The sequence below is a fragment of the Rattus norvegicus genome, chromosome 14 (genome assembly GCF_036323735.1).
Source record: "Rattus norvegicus strain BN/NHsdMcwi chromosome 14, GRCr8, whole genome shotgun sequence".
NCBI classification, from domain to species: domain Eukaryota; kingdom Metazoa; phylum Chordata; class Mammalia; order Rodentia; family Muridae; genus Rattus; species Rattus norvegicus.
Window position 1 is genome coordinate 78,101,724 of NC_086032.1, and position 22,875 is coordinate 78,124,598.

General features: G+C 52.2%; 1 protein-coding gene across 4 annotated transcripts in view; it reads right to left on the bottom strand.

Annotated features, from left to right (window-relative positions):
* The window catches only part of Ppp2r2c (protein phosphatase 2, regulatory subunit B, gamma), an 84,939-nt gene that overhangs the window by 30,450 nt on the left and 31,614 nt on the right, over positions 1-22,875 (bottom strand). The window lies entirely within an intron of this gene.

The following is a 22,875-nucleotide window of genomic DNA, read 5'->3' on the forward strand; positions in this document are numbered from 1 at the left end:
GAGCTGCTCCTTCTAGACTAAGCCAGAATTCACCAGCCTTAAACCTGAGGCTATCCTACCACAGGATTTACTAGAATCCCAAAGTGATTTTTATTTTTAATTTAAACATATTCCTAATATTGAAAAAGTAGGATTCTTGCCAAGGTGTACTTCCAATACATTCTGAAGCACAGAAAGTTCTAGAACATCAACCCATATGCCCAAGCAGCAACTGTTGGCAGGACAGGGCAGAGTCCACCCCTGTGAATGAGATTCCTGGTAACTCTTCACCTTTCTGACCTGGGCTCTGTCAGTACCATAATCTTTGACCCCAACTATGGTAACAGGAACATCTGCCTAACAGGTCATCAAGGTGCCAGTCCTCCATGGCCCCAGTAGATCACCAGCAGGCCTCCCTAACGATATTGACTATATTCCACTCTTCAGATAGTCACCAGAGAGATACCCTTGAACCACGCTCTCTTTCCATGCCCCAACCACCAGCAGTCCCCAAATATGACTTCCTTCTCTGGGTATTATAGCAGATAACCTTTCCCTATCCCAACAGCCATTCCTCCATGACACCCAACCCCAATGCTATCACCTGTCCTTCAAATATTCATCTACATCACTGTGCCCCACAGGCCGCAGGGAATCCATAGGGAGAGCCCAGAAGCACTGTGGCTAACACCATGGCACTTCACTTCCTGCCCAATAGCTTTGTACTTCACATTCAGAGCAGTCTGTAACTGTGCACACCAGAACCCCAGGCCTTCACCTCTCCTGCCCCTCCCAGTTCCTTTCTCTGGAACTCACATGTCCCCCACTTGAATGGTAAGCCACTCACCTGTCCTAGACTCTGGGCAGGGCCCTGTGATCTGCTTGAGACTACAGACCACAGCTAGCAAGCTGCAAGGAGAGCCAAGAAGAGGCTAATATACAGAGCTCTGCCCTGTATGTAGCCTCTACTTTTGCCAGCAGAGGGACCTGCCCAGGCTAGTCCATCAGTCCTCAGAGGCAGGGGCAACAGCCGCTAGCCAAGCCCAGCTTGCAGCAGGCCACCGATGAGCCTAAACTCAGTCCTTTGAAGATGCGTGCCAGTGATGGATGCCTGACAGGCTGGCCCTATCCTAGTCTACCTCGCCATCATTCCACACTTGACCCAGTGTCCCTCATCCCAGCTGATATCAGCATCCAGCCTGGACCTTGGGCCTGGGTGTTCTCACATGACATTAGTACAACAGTCTAGAGACTTTCTTCTCATCTCAGACATGGGTAGCCTGCTCGGTGAACCAGTGTGGCTGCCTTGTTGAACCTTTTACCGACATCTTCACCCCATTCCATAGCAGCCTGCTCTCTTCTCCTGGCCTGGGTTGCATGCCGTGTTCCTTATCTGTATCTGGTGTGTAGCTCCATGACAGCAGAGCAATGTAATCCGTACTTCGAAGCAACGGTGCCCATGCCTGGTATAGTGTGTGCACCTACTCAACACAGACCTTTTATTTTATCAAAAACTTTTCTTTGGGGGAAGCTGGGTATAGAACCCAGGCTATTACAGGCCATCATTGAGCTGTACCCCCAGCTCTAACACATGCCCTCCAGAGGGAGCCCCTGACCCGTACTGGGCCTCTGAGCTGTAATAAATGCCAGCTGTAGTAGCAACAAATCGGGGCCCAGATACAGGAGATAAAGGGCCACACCCCTTTATGCTTAAACAGAGGGGACCAGACAAGTGCCTGCTACACACACTTGCCGTTTCCCTTTAAAACTCCCTAAGGGGGGGAAACAGAATATAAAATTGTATATAAAATGTCTTAATTATATAGACCAGTGATCACAGCCTTGTTAAATAAGCAAACGAGGCTGGGGTGGGGGGGTTGGAATTCTGCTAACGTAAAGCTGTTAACAATGCTTTATGCAGGGTGGATGAAACAAAATAAATTTCCCTTTCTGCTTTTGTAGATGTTCTGTGATGCAGCTACATTATTTTAATAACTTTATTTGGACGTAATCAATGCATCAAGAGCAGCATACTTAATGCAGACAATTTGATGAGTTTTGGGGGTATACATGACACTCGTTATTTTTATGACGGGGAAAATAATGCAATTAAATTGGAATGCTGGCATAACCTCGCCATCCAGGGCAATTGAGGTCCACCGAGGCTGGGCGGTTACCACAGTAACAGATACTAATGTCTGTGGGCAATTTACAATTTGTATGTCATTTTCATGTCCACTGCTTCCTTGGAGCCACAAAAGCCCCCCTGGGGGAGAGATGACTTCCGATTGGTGGCGGGAGGACGGTGCCCCCTCCACAGACAAAGGCTTGGGAGCCCTCCTTGGACCAGTGAGGAGTCTGGGTTAGCACCGTGGCTCAGGCAGCTCAGCTGTGTGGCTTGGAGTGGGCATCTCAACTGTTCTGAGCCCTGGCTCCCCATCTGTGGTCAGTCTATGATGTGTGGTCTTTCTGGGAAGAGAGGATGGAGAGGCAGCTGGAGAGGAAGGACCAGGAAAGAAGAGCCAATTAGGGCAAAACAAAATCTACTTAGTAGAGAGCCACAGCTTTCTGCCATGCCTGCCTCTGGCTTCTAGAAAGTACAGTGGTACTCAAAAGTCTGTGACCCCACCCCTCCAGTCCTGTTCTGGGTAACAATGAAGAAGCTACTTCTACCCTCAAGAGCCTCTACCCAGCCCAGGGTCCTGCCAAGCTCTCCAATCAAGGGCTAGTGGGAGTCACACCTGTCTTTACAGCATAGGTCCTGGGGTTCACCCGAGGCAAAGCTACCTCAGAGAGCCGGAAGTCACTATCCACCAATGTCAACCTAAGTCACTAGGCAGCCAGCCTCTCTGTAGAGAAAGGTCACCTCTTCTCCTAGTAGAATTGAGACACCTCCCGCCCCAGTACCACCTCCTTCAGGACGTGCTTCCAACATGCCTGCCTTACCCCATACCAGCAAAATTATCTTTCCTCTAGCTGAGGGCTCAAGGGCCAATGTGTGCCTCTCATAAGGCCTAAGCTCTTCTTCCCTGTGGTCTGTGTCCACATTGTCTCTAGTCTTCACCATGAAGAATGGCAGGGTCTGCCACCAATCCCATCCACTTGTCCTGGGAGCCCTCTGGAGTGGAGCTCTCACGGTGACAAAAGCAGAATCTAAACCCATGACCAAATAATAAAACCAAAACCAAACTACCTGTGTCACTGGAGGGGAACCAAACTCTAGGAAGCCTGTGGGTCAGCAAAGGTAGAACCGCTCAGCTCAATCAGGGTGAGTCTCCCTCACTCAAGACTTAGCCTGGGGAGGGAGGGGGCGCCTGTGCAGTGTGGGCAGCTGCAAACACCTGGAATGGAACTGGCCCTAGGCTCTTTCTGCAGAGTTGGCAGGCATGCAGGGGAGGCAAGCAGGGACAATGGACAAAGAGCCACTCGCTACCACCCTGAGCCAGCCCAATGTGTGCCTGTCTACCTGTGAACGCATGAGAAGTGAGAGGTGTTACCTCTGTTGGCCATGTAATGACAGGCTGTTGCACACCGCAGGCAACGATGAGCAAAGACGGGTGGATTGCGTGCCCTAAGAAGATGACAAAGGGGGCTGGGGATTTAGCTCAGTGGTAGAGCGCTTACCTAGGAAGCGCAAGGCCCTGGGTTCGGTCCCCAGCTCCGGAAAAAAGAACCAAAAAAAAAAAAAAAGAAGAAGACAAAGGTTTGGACCTTCAGCCCTGCAAGCAAGAGACTGCTCTGCAGTAGGGTTTTTGTAGATGGTCAAGATAAAGACGTCAAGCTGCAGGCAGGAGGGGCTTAAGCACAAGGACCTGACAGAAAAGTGGAGTAGGACCCAGGGGTGGACATACACACAGAGACACACACAGACACAGAGAGAGAGAGAGAGAGAGAGAGAGAGAGAGAGAGAGAGAGAGAGAGAGAGAGAGGACCCTGTGATGAGAAGCAGCAAGCAGACCCCAGTCTACAAGCCAAAGACTACCAACAACACCAGAGCTAGGAAGGGGTCAGGCTGAGTCTATCCTGGGGCCTGTTGAGGGAGCCAGCATCAGGACCCCCCTGCTGACACCTGGATCTCAGAGTCCCAGCTTCTAGTGCCAGTCAGATACATTTGTTCTGAGCTATACGGTTTGAGCTATCGACCCTAGGAACTCAGCACCCTCAGGCTGTGGTGAAGCCACGCAGCCCTGAGCCCTGGAAGATGCAGGGATTGCCATCTGTGCCCAGGCTGGCTTTCCACCTCATGCTGTGTGGAGCTGAGATGGCCACAGAGGTTCATGAAGGTAATGGGAACCCAGCCGCAGCTCCATTACTCCCTCACCGAGCTTCACCCAGCTGAGCCCAGACCCCACCAGGATAAAAGGAGCAGCTGTCATCCTTGCCTGGTCACTATGTATCTAAGGCTTAGAAACACTTCAGATGTCTGGGGCTAGGTATGACGATCTCCGTGAGTCCAAGGCCAGTCTGGTCTACATAGTGAGCTCCAGGACAGCAGGGGCTATGTAGAAAGACACATCTCAAACAAAAACAAATCAGAACACCAAACAAACAAACAAAAAAAGTCTTTGAACTAGGAAGTTCCAGAGGCTCCAGAAAGTCTGAGTGGACCTTGCAGATGTGAGCTGATCAGGAGGCCCCAGGGAGACTCCTTCCCTCTCTGACCATTTGGAGCAGCACGCTAGGCATCAGGGCTCAGAGCAGAGGCTTGGGCAAGCCCAGCCTAGTCCTTCTGACACTTAATCAGCATCCTGAGGTCTACGCTGCTTCTTAATGGAGAAGCATGAAAGAATAGAAGAGCCAGGCCTCACAGGAGAAGAGGAAGCGGGAAGTGAGGAGAGGAGAGGCTGGGGAAGGCAGAGCCAGAAGCAGCAGCTACAGGAGTCAGGGTTTGGAGGAACAAGGAATGGAAGGTTAGGACTCTCGTAGAAAGAGCATAGGAATTGGAGATGTTGAGACTGAGGCTCTGCCTCGTGGCTTCTGGACCTCAAGCCAGAAGGGGTCACAGTCAGCTTCGAGCCCAATCAAGCACCTGCACATGCTGAATCTTTTGAACAACTTTGAAAAGATGTGGAACCCCTATCCCCCCATTGGTCAGATGGAAAAACTGAGGCAAAGAGGAAAATTCACTTGCCAAAAGCCCCTTGGCTACTGAGTGCAAAACTGCGACTTAATCCCAGGCAAGCTGTCTCCAGAGTCCTTGAATCTGACACCACAAACCCTACCCCAGGCCAGTGCATCTTAAGCTTAAAGGGGTCAGGGGCGAGAACTGGGGTTAATAAAGGAAAATGTTGGAATCAGGGCCCTCAGAGTGCTCCAAAAGATGCTTCCTAGGCGTGAGAGGCCCAGCCTGATCCCAGAAGATCTGGGATTCAAGTCGGCTGGGGATGTGACCCACATGGGCTTCAGGATGGCCCAGAGGCAGCCCAGGGTCATCATGTGTGTGTGCCGGCTGCATAGACGGCATGGGAACACAACAGAGGGAGCCAGAGGCAGCATACAGGAGGGGAACTCATGGGCACCAGACACATGGCTGTGCTTCACGGGCAAGCACTCTGCTAGATGGCTCTATGAGAGTCTTGAAGACCACCAGGAAAGGAATCCATGACAGAAACAGGCATCTGTGTCCATACCCCAGAGTAGGCAAAGTGCCTGCAGCTAGAGAGTGGTCCATCCTCGTTCCCTAGCCTGGACTCTTCCCCACTGGGGCCTCCTCCCTCATGGTGAGATCCCAGCATTAGGAGAGGGTTTAGAAACATGTTTAGAGTCTTGTTCTGAGTTCAGCATCTTCTAGGCTGGTGGGTGACATGCCTAATTCAAAGCTCACCCTTTCGAAGTGTGCCTAACTCTCTGTGGATTCCATGTGCCTGGAAGCCCACAGTGCCTTCTAACCCATAGTTCTATCCCCCAGAAAAGTTCCAGACCCCGGCAGCATCCTAGTCCGTCTTCCCCAGTCCAGCAATCACAGATCTACATCTGTCCAGTCTGTCCCTGTGGGATCTGGCCACTGTCATTCTACATAAATAAATACGGTCTGTGAGGGCCACTCACACTGCACTCATTGGTACCCACTTGTCTTTCAGGCCTATAACACTCCATGCCACCAAGATGGTTTTAAGACAGGTTCCTTGCTTGTCAAGCAGAAACCCAGGCCCCAGAATAGAAGCTCAGGTGTGCTTCTAAAAGCCCCTATAGCTTGACCAGGGCTGGGACTGCAGAGGGAGCCAGTATGCAGCCAGAAGATACAGCCCCTCACTCCCCGCCCCATGGCATGTCTGTTGGCCAGACTGAAGGAACAGCAGATGGGCCTGGAAGGCAGACGGGCAGCTGTGGATTTGCCTGTGGTCAGCACCATGTGGTTGAGCCCAGGCAAGGCTGGATGGTGCTCAAAGATAGAAGACACCCAATTCTGGCTCTAGTTTGATGGCCAGGTGCCCTGAGGCCAGTCTCTGGCCTCCGGACAGATCAGGCTGAAGGAGATGGGGAGGCGACCCCCACTCGCTGCTTACTTCTCTGAACTTCAGGCTCCAGAAGAGCTTCCATGCTACCCGGCTTCTTTATTAATGAAGGTTCTAGAGTCTGGCCTGACCTGGTAGTCCTGATGGGGCCTGGGATCAGTAGAGGGACAACTCTCCCCTGTGGGCTGAGCTTTGAGGGGCCCTGGCAAAGACCTTGGCAAGTTGCAGTCTCTGATACTCAGAGCCCCAGGTTCTTAAATGACTATAATTCATGTAAGGACTAAATGAGACAGCAGAGGCAGGAATGCACAGCCAGAAACCATTGCCGGGTACAAATAGCGCATTGTTGTAGTTGTGGATGGGAGGGGGGGCATCTTCATCACAGTGCTGGCTTTTTTTATGTCAGCTTGTCACATGGTAGAGGTACCCAAAGGGAGGTAATCTCAACTGAGGAAATGCTTCCATAAGATCCAACAGTAGGGCATTTTCTTAAATTACTGGTTGATGGAGGAGGGCCCAGCCCATTGTGGGTGGGGCCAGCCCAGATGGCGGTGCTGTGTTTTATATGAAAGCCGGCGGAGCAGTGAGCAGTCCCCCTCCATGGCTTCTGCATCAGCTCCTGCTTCCAGATTCCAGCCCTGCTTGAGTTTCTGTCCTAACTTCCTTCAGTGATGGATAATGATGTGGAAGTGTGAGCTAAATAAACCCTTTCCTCCCCAACTTGCTTTTTGGTCATGGTGTTTCATCACAGCAATAGTACCCCTAAATGACAATCACATCGCCACTATCACCATCATCTCAGGTATAAACCCAACCCCGCCCTGGCCACCATGATAAAGACACATGAATAACAGACATACAGAGAGAGATGATATAAGACGTGGTGTTCTGCTAAGGACCTGGGTTGGGAGTCTAACCTGGCCCTGTTGTATGGTTTCTTCAGAGTCTCTGTTTCTCCATTTGTAAAGTGGCAACCACGGTTGTCCAGAATGAGGACACTGCCCTGAACTGTGTGAGAGGAGGGGCAAGCTGCCTGACATTGATTTGGACTGACCACTCAGATATCTGATGCTGGCTGGCTGGGGCTGGCTGGCTGGCTGAGGCTGGCTGGCTGGGGCCAGCTTCAGGCCTCCCAGCACCTGAGGTCCCAGGGGCCCTGCACTCCCTCTCAGGCTGCAGCTGTCAGGCCGGAAGTGGGGACCATGCCGGTCTGGCACCATCAGGTCTCATCCCATCAATGTGTCCACCAGACCTTGCCAAGGCCTGTCTGCTCCAGAGGGGAGTCAGGCACTTAGATGCCGAGTCCCTGGGCAGATTCTCTGAGCAGGGTGCTGAGATCATAATTGGCAGGCCCAGCTCATCTCCTCTACCCAACTCTCCTGCCTCAGCTCTGGTCATGCTATCCCGACCTTCCCTAAAGCCTTCTGTAGATCCCATGGCCTATGGAATATACAGCTCCCGCCCCCTCGTCTCCTCTCACACAGTTAGCACTGCCATTTAGCCAGCAGGTGTTTCTCAGTGCTCTGAAAGAGACAGGCCTCTACTGCTCACCCACTAAGCATCTATTGCTCCCCTACTAAGTGCCAGATCTTAGGCCACACGTCAAGGATTCAGAAGAGTGCCATTTGGATCTGACCAGTGAGGAGCTCGGTCCTTACACACTGTGAGCAATCACGTGACACAGAGTAATGCTGGCCTCTGCCCAGTTCCTCCTCCTTCCTCACTGATACCCTGTGGGATCCCCCACCCAAGCCCCTGCTGACATAGCCTGAGCTACCAGATTGCAAGGGAGGCAGTGGCTTTGGAGGGGTCCTCGCCTGGGTATCAGAGGGCCTTACACAGATGCATTACACAGAATGAGCTAAACTTCCCCCAGCAGCAGGGAGGTTGGCGGGGAGCTGTCTTCCATGTGGGGAGTTGCAGCTTCCAAGGGTCCGACTTGCAGCTGACTGAGGAGCAGATGGCTGCTCCACACCTGCTGACCACCAGAGCCAATACCCCCAACACCACCCTGGAGGCAGGTCCCCAAACCCACCGCCAAAGGACAGTCTTGCACCTTCACACAGCTTGGTCTCAGCGCTGGGCTCCTCAAGCCTTGTCTGTGGCTTGTGGCCTGGAACTCCAAGCATGACCTTTAAAACAGACTCTAAGCCACTGTGGTTTCACAAAGTTGCCTTAAAAAAAAAAAGTTCCTGAAACAACACAGCCAGAATAACTAGCATGGCCCACCCGGAACAGTGAGCCTTACTGGTCCACAGTATTGAGACCCACCACGGTCAGCTCTGAATGCCAGTGTTACCCCAAGCAGCACCTTCCCCACACAGCCAGGCACAGCCCCTGAACCTCTATGAGGCTGTCACATGCCCATTACCAACCATAAAGTCCCCAGTGACTAGCCAACATCGCAGACACCAGAACCAGAGACCTGGGCCTGAAGGACCGTCAGATCCCCCCAATCCATGCTCCTGCTGTGATCAATAACCTGGAAAGGCTCTGGCTGGCTGTGCAGGAATCAACTGTTCAGTGTAGAAAGACCTGAGGTGGGGTTTCCAGCTATGTGTGGTTGTGGAGGAGGAGAAGGAGGAGAAGGAAAAGGAAGAGGAGGAGGAAGAAGAAGAGGAGAAGGAGGGGGAGGAGGAGGGGGAAGAGGAGGAGGAGAGGAAGAGGAGGAAGAGGAGGAGGAGGAAGAAGAGGAGAAGGAGGGGGAGGAGGAGGGGGAAGAGGAGGAGAGGAAGAGGAGGAAGAGGAGGAGGAAGAAGAGGAGGAAGAGGAGAAGGAAGAGGAGGAGAAGGAGGGGAGGAAGAGGGGGAAGAGGAGGAGGAAGAAGAGGAGGAAGAGGAGAAGGAAGAGGAGGAGAAGGAGGGGAGGAAGAGGGGGAAGAGGAGGAGAAGGAGGGGAGGAAGAGGGGGAAGAGGAGGAGGAGAGGAAGAGGAAGAGAAAGAGGAGGAGGAGGAAGAAGAGGAGGAGGAAGAAGAGGAGGAGAAAGAGGAGGAAGAGGAGGAGGGGGCGGGAGGGCGCGGCGGCGGCGGCGGCGGCGGCAATGAATTTGAATCCTATCAACCCACTGGAGCAGAAATGCTGGTGGTAGAAAGCCACACAGGGCTACACATGTGTGCAACTAATCCAGAGGGAACCAGGACCCTGGAGTATCAGCTTCTTGCAAGGACCCATCAGGAAAGCCCACCCCACCCTGGAGTAGGCAGCCTAGCTCTAGGCTCCCCCTTGTAGGCAGCTGGCAAAGCCAGGAGGCAGGAGGGGCCTCTCAGTTAATTAGAACAACCAAGCAGCCAAGGACTTCAATTATGGTGCCTGGCAGGATGGTGCCTCCCATGCAGGTGAAGATGAAGCCCACCAGGCTGGCACTCTCTGGGCAATTAAGCACAGGCCAGCCGAGAACAGCTTCCTAACTAAGGTGGGCAGGGTGCCCCATGCTGCAGATGGGAGCCTGCTCAGAAGCTGCTCCGAGGCAAAAGTCACAGAGGCTGTTCCTCGGGCTCGGTCTGCTGCTTCCCAAGAGTCTTGTTTGACTGAGCAAATAACTCAGGGGTCCTCTCTGCATCCTCGAGTGAAAGCAAAGGGGAACTTTGATGGCAGCAAGGCTGCAGTACTGTCCCCAGGTTAGAGGGATGTCCTGCCAAGCGTGCTACTGTCTCTACCCGGGGACTATCTTTGCCTTGGACTGGATGCATGTCAGAGTATGAGAGCATGAGCCCTCCTTGGTGACAGAGGGTGCCTGCCAGGAGGGCTGGGGTTGCTTCTGACCCTACTGTTCACTGTGTATCCACAAGTAAGGACACTTTGACTTCCCGTGCCCAGGCATTAGGTGCGTCATCAGTTGTGACACCTGAGAAGCACGCTCGGTCTCCCGAGTACTCAGAGGGACAGTCATAAGCGGCCTAAAGAGAGAGTGCTCTATCCTGTAGGCAAATCAGAAGCACCCCAAGGCCTGTGGGGAAATGAAGGGCTCTGAGATCTGCAGCTGGGGAGACGGGACAGCAGGGATCTCTAACTCACACTTCTGGGGAGGGTTCCTCTTGAGGGAGGTCCATGTGTGGGAACCATAGCCCATAACTACCAAAGGTGAACGGTACAGAAAAGCCAGGTGGAGCCAAGCCCAATAGCCAGGATAAAAATGAAACCACTCTGTAAAGACCTAATAAAAATGAAGTGAATACAGCCAAGAGATGCTGGAGACTCAGGTTTGACCAGAAAAAGACTCCTCCAGAGCCTCAGCCATGCACAGGGGGGATGTCTGTGGCCAAGGAACGCTGTGACAAAGTCCCTCACACAATCCTTTACCTTTAAATGGATATCAGGCTGAGGCCGACCAACACTGTACCTTTAAACTGGCCCGCCTCAACCCCCTTGCAGATGTCACAGTCCCCAGGGCAATACTATGCTATTCTCTGATGTTAACCAGTAGAGGGCCTTCCCTAGTGTGTCAATCTGGTCTGGCGTGGGCAGCCCAGCTGGGCAGGAGTCTCACTGGAGCTTCGAGCAGGCAGAGAAATGCCAACCACAGCTAGGACTCACACTCTGCTGGTGTCAGCTTGAGCAAGCCGCTGTCCTTTCCAGATCCCAACCACATCATCAGCACAATATGAAGGATGCTCACAAGATACTACAGAGGCCTGCTGGAAGGGCTGAAAAGGAGACAGATGAGGTGGGTGCTCAGAGGAGCATGGGCACAGACCAAGTGCAGTGTGAGAGCTGAGGGTTCTGATTGATACCACCCATGTTCCTTCCCTTCCTTAAGGCAGACTGCGTGGGAGGTCACCTCTGTCCATACCTTGAATTCCTGAAGTCAGTTGTACTCCAGCCGTTGTTACATAAACATCACCGTTATATAGATGAGAAAACCAAGCCAGAAGTTAAAGGGATTGCCCAGATTCACAGAGCCCCCGAGCACATGCCTGGGTGAGCTCTTCTCTCCTCCTACCCCTGTCCACTCAAGTGAATTAAATGAAGGAATACAGGAATCGGGGTTGGCGCTGAACAAATGCCACCAGGAGGCCCAGCCTCCCTTCAACCCCTAAGCAGGAGGATCCCCGATTTAATTATGAGGAAGGAAGCCACAGGCAGCCCCGTGCTGAGCCTCATCCCCCAGTGCTTTCATTAGAGTTTACAGCTTCCTGGGTCCATTAGCACATACCCAGGTTCCCCTGAAGTGATTGGCTGGGGGAGGGGCCAAGCCTGTTCTTCCCACCCCAGAGCTGGAAAGGGATCCAGGAAGCAGCCACCTTCAATCCAGACACTGACGTAACATCCCGAGAATCTCAGTGGCAAACACAAAATAGTGCCATCCCGGTGATCCCAGAGGGAAGGGTGGCACGCACACAGCTGGAGCCATGGGCAGATAGGGCTGCAGGTGACAGGACTGAGAGGTGTGGCAGAGCTTGTGAATGCTGCCAGCATGGCGACCCAGCTGCTGACTTACAGACAGGACTGTGCTGCGCTCAGGCAGGGGCTCTCGGAGCTGAGTTTATCTATTGTTGTCCGTGGTTGTTCATCTGCTAACACCTGTTATTGAGATGGTGGCTATGCAGGCAAGCGCTACCTACAGGATGAAAGCCAGATGTCTTCAGCCCTTGGGTGCAGTGCTGTGGGCTGTCTCAGTCTCCTACATGGTCATCAAATGACCCCTCCCTTACTGGCCCTGGAAAAACGTGGCCTAACCCCAGCCACAGGGGGCAGTAGTGCCCACTAGCTGGGTGAGCTAATGCTAACTCCTTGCATCCCTGTCTAAACAGAAGACGAATGACACCTCCCAGTGACAACAGTGACAAGTCTGCCTGCTGAGCCCCAGAAGCTCCGTGTGTGTGTGTGTGTGTGTGTGTGTGTGTGTGTGTGTGTGTGTGTGTGTGTGTTTTCATCTAAAAGTGGTCTTTGCAGATGTAACTGAGCAGAGGTCTATCCAAAGAGTTCGTCCTGAGTCGCCCCAGTGGATCTTAAGGTATCCAATGGCCGTCTCACAGGAGACACGGACCAGAGAGGAGAAGGAGGTAATGGGAAACCAGAGGAACATGGTCGCAAGTCGAGGGACACTGGCAGCCTCACACAGCGTTCTCTGCAGAACCAGAAAGAAGGTTCTGTTTTAAGTCACCCAGTGAGCAGTGGCATTACCATAGCCAATCTGAGGAATGGGCTCACTAGAGGCACAAGAACAGTGATGGTGCCCAGACAGGGCAAGCCAGAGCAGAGTCTTCAATGTCAAATAGACAAGTGCATTGAAGACTCCTTCAATTATTCTGAAATGAGTGGGAAAGGCTGCGTCCTTCAGGGTGTAGAGCAAAGGCATCCTTCAGAGCTATGCGGTGGGCCACCAGCTGCTGGTGGACACTAAACCTGGCATTCAAACTGGAGACATCTGCCTCCCAAGTACTGAGATGGTGATGAAGAACTGCCATGCCCACTGGGCTCCTAAATCTTCAATCCCACATGTTGTCCCAGTGCCGGGCACTTTTGTACAGAATGCTGGAAAGTGATAAGCCCATATTAGGAATATAAATTAAATGCTATGTGTCAGTTTGTTCATGTACACATATGCAAAATTCAAATGAAAGGAACTCTGAAAAGGATACTGACATCAAAAAGATCTGAGCAATTTCTTCTTGCTGTCTCCCCTGCGGGGCTAGGCCAGCCTATACCAGCTTCTTCACACTGACCACCCTCCTTTGCTGCCTTTGCTGATTGAATCAAAAGGGATCCTTCTACAGCCAGCCAATCACAGGCTTCCTAGAGATCTGAACCAATCACATTTCTCACCTAGGAATCTGGCTGTGAGGTGTGGGAACCAGGTAAGGCAGTGTCTCCCTGGAGAACCAGGAAAAAACATCGTCACTGGAAAGAAACCGGGTGACACAGGAGTGTTACAGTCAAGACTGACCACTGGCCAGAGGCTGGCTCTGAATAGCTTACTCGGGGAGACTGAATGAGAGGATCCAGGACAAACACCATGGATATAGAGCAGGGTGAACATAATATGGGCCCAGGTCTCTGGCCTCCATGAGCATACTGCTTCCCCACACTGGGCCCCTCATCCCCCAAGCCCTCACTGTCCTGGTTCCCTTTCTAAGATCCTATCTGCCCATCTGTCTTCTGTCTGTGTAATGAAAGGTCTCTTCTCACTCCTACCTGAGGCCTTGTCTGATGTGCTGGTTTACGGAAACTTCTTGGGAAACGGATATAAGCCAGGGGCCAGGCCAGTGTCCGGTCCACAGGATAGACCCCTGGATGCCCTCAATCTCACAGGCTAACCAAGCAGGGAGGCCACACCCACCCTGAGGCAGATTCCAGTGGCTCCATGGAGGCCCCCCAGACCAAGCCCTCCCTGAACATGGAGCTAACGAGGCTCACACTGAGCTGTAATTACACGGGCTCACAGGCGCTCAGGGCCCAGGCAGGCACGCATGCTTGTTCACTCACGGCCTAATGAGGCATCCCGTGTTCTACAAAGCTTTACCTCATGATTTAATTACCCCTCTGCTCTGGCTCTGCCCTTATCACCCACTACTCAGGGAGCAGACTCCCCAAGCCTGACGGGGAGCAGGGCGAGGGGTGATCTGGCTCTAGATAGCCAGCTGGGATGGCAGGGGTGTCTGTGCCCACAGCTAGTGGGGGATGGGCTTTGGTCTCAGGATTTATGGAGGCGGTAAAGTGTTAGAAAGATACCCGGGGAGAGGGGGACACAGAGAGGCATGCCTGGTAGCAGAGCCCATGTAGGTAAATGGGAAGGAGCTGGATATGCATCGAGTGTGATGCTAGGCTAAAAGGGCCACTCCGGATGGTCTGTTACGTAGAATAAGCACAGTGGAGCACACGGAAGTGAGAACTGAACAGAATCAGTGGGCCACAGCTCTGCCACATCCGAGCAAGTGAGAGAATGCCATCCCTTCAGAAGTGTCAGGCCACCCTGAAGCCCTTCACCAGCTGAACCTGTTTCATGTTTGCTACCCCTGCAATGAAATCAGAGAGGGTTAGCAGCAAGCCTAAAGCCACACAGCCAGGAAGGGGTGTGACCAGACCTCCAGCCCCAGACTGTTCACTGCTCACTGCTGCAATCCTGATCCCTAAGCCTACAAGGCCAGCCTTGGAGTGCTGGTGTAATAATTGCTGGAGCTAATGGCAGAATGCGGAGTGACCACACCTGCTGTCCCCTCCTTCAGTGCTCATGTGACTGAAACGTTCACCGCAGTTCGATGTGGCTTGCATGTGTCCCCCAGGGTTCTGTGTCAAAAATCCCCAGGCTCACGGTTAATGGCATTTGGAGATGTGACGGCTAGTCTTCATTGTCACCTCTGAGCATGTCTGGGAGGGCGTTTCCAGGCAGGTTTAACTCTGGAGGGGTCACCTATTGGGGCAAGCAACACATCCCGTGGGTTGGAGTCCTGGGCTGAGTACAAAGGAGAAAGTAAGCTGGGCACCAGCATTCGCCTCTCTGCTTCCTGACTGCGGATAAAATGTGATTAACTTGACTTCCGCTGCCAACCCTTCCCCACCAAGATGGACAGAGAGCTCAAATAAACCCATCCTCTCTGAAGTGGCTTCCTGTCAGGTGTTTTGGTCACAGCAACGAGAAAACTACTGAACATAGAACAGGAGACCTAGATGGTGGGGTCCTCGTGGTGGCATCAGTAGGTCTACACGAGAAAGAGACCTGTGGTGACAGTGGCTTTGACTCACCACAGTCCCTTCCTCCAGGAGATGAGACTGGATATTTTTATGTGTAGTGGAGACGGAAGGCGGAAACTGTCCATTCCACTACCCCACCCAGAATACTTCTGGTGCCCAGTACCCCTGCTACCCAGTACCTTTGAGATACTGTACCACCGGGGCAGGTATCACTTTACAAGGAAAATTACGAGGTTCAGGAAGATGAGGCTACCTGCCGCCCCGATACTGACAGGTCCTGATCACAGCTGGTGCTGCCTCATGCCATCTGGGTCTCCCAAGTAAATGCAGGCATGTCATACACTGCGGCTGGAGCCAGCAAGTGCAGAGAACTGCTAGCCTCAGCTTCTGGGCTGATGTCCTGACTCCTCTTAGGACATGGTAGCTTCCTCCTTAAAGCCTGTACCAGAAATAGGGGGGAAGGACTGTTGTGAGCAGCACCTGTGCACTCCCAGGTCCCCTCAATCAGCAACAGCATGGAACAAGGGCAAGTCTAAGCATCTCTGGTTCTGCCTCCTTTGTTCATAACCTGATTGGAGGGACAGCATTTCCCAGAATTCCCAGCAGACCCTGCTGAGGAAGCGGGGGTGGGGGGGTGGGGAGGGGGAGAAAGGGGAATCAGGCAAGGCTAAGAGAGCAGATAGCCTGGCTACTTTGGTGATACAGTCTCCCAGTGTCTGGATAGCACAATGCCTAAAGCCATGACCTCCAGTCCCAGGCCTTTGGGCTTAGAAATCTTCCACTGAGCTGGTGGCTGACGGACCTGTGTGTGGCAGTGCTCTGGCCTTCCCCAAGGAACTATCTTCTTGCCCAATGCTGAGACTGAAAAGGCTCCTGGAGTCCCACAGGACAGCCAATGGTATGTTTCCAGGGCCAGTGTGCCCGGCCCAGCTCCCTCTGGATGTCACTGCTCAGATTCTTAGTAAACAAGTTCCCCTGCTGAGGCCCACAGTGGCTCTGGGGACCCATGTCCAGGGCCACAGCCTATAGCCACTGTTCCAAAACCTTCTGCTGAGCATACAAGAGCCCAGCACCCTCTCTGACCAGAGCCCAGCAGGATCTGACCCAGGATGAGCAAGGGTCCCAAGGACACCCCAACCACACTTCACCCTCGTGGAACATTTACCAAGGTGGTGTCTGTCCAAGTCACCTCGCTAACAGGCTATGCATGTAAGGAAAAGCTGAATTTATGCCTCCAATCCAGGGATCCTGGAATTCACGAGCCACATGTGGCTCAAGAGCCAAGAGTGCTGTTTTAAAGGGTCCTAGAACAGCAAAACGGAAAAGTACGCAAGAGGGATTCCAGCTCACCAAGTCTCCCGGGTACAGACACAGGGATAGATCACTGCTCAGAAGCCCCAGCCTGCAGCTCTGAGACCAGGGTCAGCTGTAACTGCAGGGAGATCTGCACATGACCACCCTGTGCTGTGGAAGGGGACAGCAAGCACAGTGTCTCAACACTGCAGGTGGGCTCTCGCTCAGCTTCTTGGGTGGGTCGATCCCCACCACTGCTTGATTAGCAGATACTTTGCTCCAACCTCTGTCTCTGCAGCCGAACACCTTCCTGTCCCTGTCCACTCTGTCCTCTCCTCCTTTCGTAAGTCCACTGTAACCCCATTCTAATTAGTGATATCAATAGGAAGCCATTGCAAAGAAAGTTCCATTCTTAGCCTCTGGGGGACAGGAGTTTGGAGAAGACTGTGGTACACATGATGGTCTGGACCCCTATTTTCTGTCTCCTCTACAGGATTGTGGTCTCAGGATGTGGACACCTCTCCCCCGTCTCTTGGTTCTTTCCTCTTGTTCTATCCACTCCCCTTACACACACACACACACACACACACATACACATACTCCAAATGGCAGGTGGGCAAGACTTCCCAAGGACATGCTGTGGGACAACCTGCGGGCTGGCCCGCAGCCATGACAAACAACTTGTCTCCTGCCAAGTCCCACTGCTGCCAACGTCTCCTTGCACCAAGCCGTCCCAGTGGCGATGATGGTAGGAATAAGATCTCTGCTGTGTGTGGCCCACCAGCATCCCTCCTGCTGTGGGTCCAGCTGCCAGCAGATTACAGAGCTAGCCTAGGGTTCAGAGAAGGGACTCAGAGCCTGTGTGTAACTTCTGACTCCAAAGGGACACAGGCACTTTTTCTAAAGGACTTACATTAGCCTTGCCCCTGCCTTAGGGTCAGACAGGTCCCCTCCTAGCTACCCTGCCTGTCTGCATCTCTGTCTGATCTGCTTAGGTCTATGGAAGACCAGCCATAGGATCCTATGCTCTGGGGACATTTACTCCTTCATATGCCCTGCTTGGTGACCTACTACAAGACAGTGAAGAAAAGGACATAGTCGGGTCAATGTATTTTTCAAAAGTGCACACCAAGACAGTTTGAGGGTGTCCCTCAAAACTCATCAGCTGGACACACAGTTCCCAGAGCAACAACACTAACAGGTGGGAGCCTCAGGATGACTGGATCACCAGGCCCTGCCTTCATGAACAGATGATGTCACTAGTTACTGGGACAGTGGGTTTGATATAAAGCAAGAGCTTCTCAATCACCCACGTGCTGCCTTCTGCTGTGTTGTTACACACAAAGCAAGAAGGCTCTCACCAAACGCAGCCCCGAAAGCTGGCTTCGGAGTCTCCAGAACTGAGATCTTTATGTACTCAGTCCAAAGGGTTCTGTTAAATACAGAAAATGGACTAGGACACTTGTAATGGTTAGCTTCAATTTAACTTAACACAATTTAAATCAACTTAACACAATTTAGAACCACCTGGGAAGATAGTCTCTATAAGGATTGCCTACACTGAGTTGGCCTATGGGCATGCCTATAAGAGATCATCTTAATTATGTTAACTGATATGGGAAGGCCCACTGTGGGCAGCACCATTCCCTAGGCAGAGGATCCTGAACTATGTAAGAGTGAAGAAATCAAGCCGAGCACAAGCAAGTGAGCAGGCCTGCATTCGTTTCTGTCTGTTCTCATGCATGTGATATGACTAGCTGTTTAAAGTTCTTGGGCCAGCCTTATGATCAAACACTGTCGAAAAGGTGTCAATGACTGGGAATCTAGCTGTGGCACAGTGGCTAATTCTGGAACTCATGGAAGGGCCAGACATCGAGTCTGTGCAGCTGGAAGAGTAACAGGCTTTCTGTTCCTTAGCGTCCCAGTTGCCATTGTCACAGATTGCTTTTCAGCCCTCCCTGAGACTACAAGCCCGAGATGGAGCCAGGATGTATCCCTTCTTCTATACTACAAAGCACCCTAATGGCACCTGGGTGTTGAATACCCATGAGTTACATGACGAACATCTCCAGCCACTTTGCACCAGGTATCCTGACAGCAGCTAGACACAGCCATGACTGCCACACCCCTAGACTTGGCTGGAATTGTTCCCTGGTAGGTGAGCCACATACCACTAAGCTAATAAGGTGACTTCAGAGGAGGCTGGGAGGGGAGAGGCAGGCACACAGCTGTGGACTGACATCTGCATCTTCCCTCCTTTCTTTGAGACAGAATCTCCTGTAGCCCTGGCTTCTCTGGAACTTGTTACGTGGCTGAGGCTGGCCTGGAATTGATCCTTCTGCTTCTGTTTCTCAAGTGCTAGGATTGCAGGGCAGCTCTGACAAAGTAAGGCAGACACTTATCTCCTGCCAATGACGCTGGGAGCTGAGGTCAAGGTTTTAGCAAGCCAGTGTCTGAGGCTTCTGCAAGACCACTGTCCTAGCCTGCAGATGGCTCCTTCTCCCTGTGTCCACAAGTGGAATCCTCTCAGTCTGGGTCCTGGTCTCATCTTGTAAGGAAAGCAGCCAGCTCAGAGCCAGACTCATTGTAGGGACCTCATTTCTCTAGCCTTCACCATAATGTGAGAGGTGTGTGTGTGTGTGTGTGTGTGTGTGTGTGTGTGTGTGTGTGTGTGTGTCTACCACAATAATGTATAGTTTCCCATACACAGGAGGATCCCAATAAATGCCACAACTGGCATCAACCAAGCACCTGGTAACTTCCACCACTTGCTGGGTATTTGACAGGCCTTATTGTTACCCACTCCTGGGAGAAGGCTCACCACCACCCAGGCAGGCACAGCATAGCACTTGCCCAGCCCTAGGTCCTGCCTGGGTGGTGAGCAAGAAACACAACAAGAAACAGCGGTCCACTGGAGAGGGTCTCTAAGGGGTAGACCACTGCAGTGATGGTGAGGAAGCTAGCGGCCCAGACTGGCACTGAGGAAACATTCTCAAGGGCTTAAAGTACCGAGGAGGCTCTCTGGGAGGAGAAGGGTGCGTAGTGAACTGGCCCGGGACAAGGGACAGAAGGGAGAGGACACACAGTTGGAAAGACAGTAGGTGGTTTCACAGGATGAGGATGAAAGCCTGTGTTAACATCTGATCCTTAAAAGTCTTTCAAATAATTCATTGGGGAGGGGCAGAGGCGCATAGGAATATTTTCATAGACCGCCTAGAGTACATCAGAGCAGATCCTTTAGGCAGTGACAATTAGGCAAATATACAACAGGGCCTCAGCAGAGGGCCACCCATGGGGGTCCCCTTTGGGTCAGCAGACTCAGCAATAGGTCATACCCTAGGGCAGATAATGACCTGACCCTGCCAGGAAGAGGCTATCAGACCCTGGATGGAGGAGACCAGTGGTTCTCAACCTGTCGGTTGCCACCCCTTTAGGGAATCAAACGACCCTTTCATAGGTGTCACATATCAAATATCTTGAATATTTACATTATGATTCATAACAGTAGCAAAATTACAGTTATGAAGTAGCAATGAAAATAATTTTATGGTTGGGGGGTCACCATATGAGGAACTGTATTAAAGGGTCACAGCATTAGGAAAGTTGAGAACTAGTAGGGGAGAGGCACCTTTGAGTACACAAAAGGGCCAGGTGGACTGGGCGGCATCAGGAAGTATGGGAGCCACTAACGTGGGGGTGCTAAGGAAACGCTGCTCTACCAATAGCCTTATACCAAAGACAGACCAGAAGAGAGACAGAGGCTCAGAAAAAAGAGGTGAGTCCCTATGTGACCCACCTATCACTGGGGAAAACCTTGTCTCCAGAGGCATCCCTCCACGTGAAGAAAGAAAGTCTCAGAGCCAGATGTCCCTCTGGGTTGTGCTGACCCTCAGAAGGCAGGCCAGCCCCAGGCAGGCTGGGACAATAGTGGCCTGTTGCCAGCTCACTCTGAGCTGATGGGTTGACATGCTTACTTAGAGAAATCAAGCCAACTCTGGGAGCGGCTAGCTCCTGCTTCCCACAAATAACAATTTCACAGATTAAGTACGAAGCATGGTGGAGGAGGAGGGCTGGGGAGGTTTCCCGTGGCTCTGATGTGCTGTGATGTTCACCCACATCAAGAAGCAAGGCCTTGGGGGAATGTACTTGGGGGTCGGATGACTGAAGTGGTTGTTTGCAAGCCCAAGGATCAGTACCGCCTGGCAGGGGCAAGGAGCCTAGAGGAAGACATTTGACAAGAACAGGACACCATGGCCAGGGGCAGGGCTCTGAACTTCACCACCCACTGATCTCCAACACATATAAATCCTCTCTCCTGCTGATTTTATTACCAACCACAGACCCACCTACCCCGCTGGTTCATACTGAACACAGCCACCACACAGGAGCCTAAGTATGCCAAGTTCAAACTCCTGCTAGCAGAACCCTACATTGAGAGTAAAATACTAGGTGGAATGTCAGAAGCTCGGGAGTCCAGGGCTAGGTACTCAGACACCTGGTTAACTGGAACTCAGCCACTCACACCTGCCTTCCCTACGGCCTCAGCTAGAGGCCGGGAAGAGATTCATGGAGAATCCGGAACAAGCGTTCAAAAGCAGGCTGGAGATCCTGGAGGGGGTGGGGCAAGTTTCCTGCTGAAACACCCAGAACAGGCCCTAAGACAAGTACCAGAGTGTAGTGTAAGGGAAGTCCTCCCAGAGAAACCCAGGAAGAGGATGCTCCAAAGGAATCGTGTCTCTCTCTCACCCCATGAGACGTCTGGTTCTCACCCAGGTCACGACAAGGTCGGGGCCTCTGCTCTTCTGCACCAACCACTGGGCTACTAACCCTTCCAGCTCTCTGCAGGGCGAGTAAAGTAGTTCCAGGGCCCAGTATCATAGAGAGTCCAGGGTTGGGTGGACAGCACCACAGCCCTTCAGCTGGGCTCAGCTTTTCAGAGCAGATAATGTTCCAGATTGGGGGCAGGGGGGTAATATAGTGTGCGTGACCACCCACTGGATCTGGGACAGTGCTCAAACATTTAAACATACAATTCACACTCCTGTGGGATACAGAGACCACAAATAGCCTCCCATCAATTTAGGTTGCTCTTTCTGCCAAACGAGTTCACCAGAGCCTGCCCGAGGCTGTCACAGCCTTTCTGTCTCCCTGTCTCCCTAGTGACGGAGTGGAGACGCAGAAGACATTTCCCAGTGTGATATTGATGAGGGCTCCAAGTGGCTCTCATCCAGTATGGCTCTCCTCTTCTCCAGCCTCCCTACTCACGGCAGCATGGGTGAGCCAGGCCAGTTGGCCGTAGCCCCCTCTCCATGACCTCAGACAAGGTGAACTGGGCAGGTCAGCATCACGCTACTTTGTGCTTTTGCTCACTGACAGAACGAACCTGCTTTGTCTGTAATGCCTCCAAGGTTCTGGGGACCCAAAACAAGAGCATGTTCCATGGGTCCTAACAGGTTCCTGTCAGGCTTCCCTCCCTGTCCTCATGCCTGGCTGCCCTCCCCCAACCCCGTCCTCATGCCTACCAGCTACCGAAGCAGATCTGGGCAGAGAGGACCAGTGCTCGAAGGACTGTCTGGGGATGAAGTCACGATCCTTTTGCCATTCCACACCACCCTGCAAGGCCAGTACGGCAACCTGGTCACGTGATTGGTAGATAGTGGATGCAATCAGTACCACGGGACGGTTGGGTTGGATCAGACAGTGCTTCTCTGGCTGCCCATGTCTCACAGCAGCCAGGAGAAATGTTTACAACAAAAGGCATCCCTTACTCAGCTTCCTCCTCTGCAGCCCCTTCCGTTCAGCGACCTTTCTTGCCCTCAAGATTAAACTCTTTAATTACCGCCTCGTTTCCTTATTGGGAATTAAACAGGTTTTTATAAACTGTGCCAGATTTCTAAAGGACGCCCATGTTTTTGTCCCTATCTGGTGAAACATGGTGCAGGCTTCCAGGGCTCTCAGCCAATCTTAGTCAATACCATGGCCCCCGGGCCGATTGCTCGCAAGCTACAGAAAGCCTGCACCAGGTTAGAGAGAGGGAAAGTGAGGAGAGGAGATGAATTACCTTTTACCACTTCTATTTGTACCCTCATTTCCCTTCATTGGAGAGGGCTGAGTGTCAAGGAAACAGAAGGTGACTGATGTATACATGGTATACAGGTGGGCCTTGGCTGACTAGTGTTTAAGAGTAAAAATGAGCTCTCTTCTCTTGCTCTTACTCTCTTCCCCTCTTCCTTCTCTGTCCCTTCTCTCCCCATTCCCCTCCCCCCCTCTCTCCACGTGTCATGACAGTCTCCTCTCTCTCTCTCTCTCTCTCTCTCTCTCTCTCTCTCTCTCTCTCTCTCTGCCTTTCTCTGTCTCTCTACTCCCTCAATTCCCCTCCCCATGCCTTAAATAAACTCTATTCCATACTATAAAAAAAAAGAGTAAAAATGAGGTGTGAGGGCACAGAACAGAAGCTAGTGTGAATTCACGTAGGTCGAAGGACCTCCCAACATGCCACGCAGATTCCATGCAGACA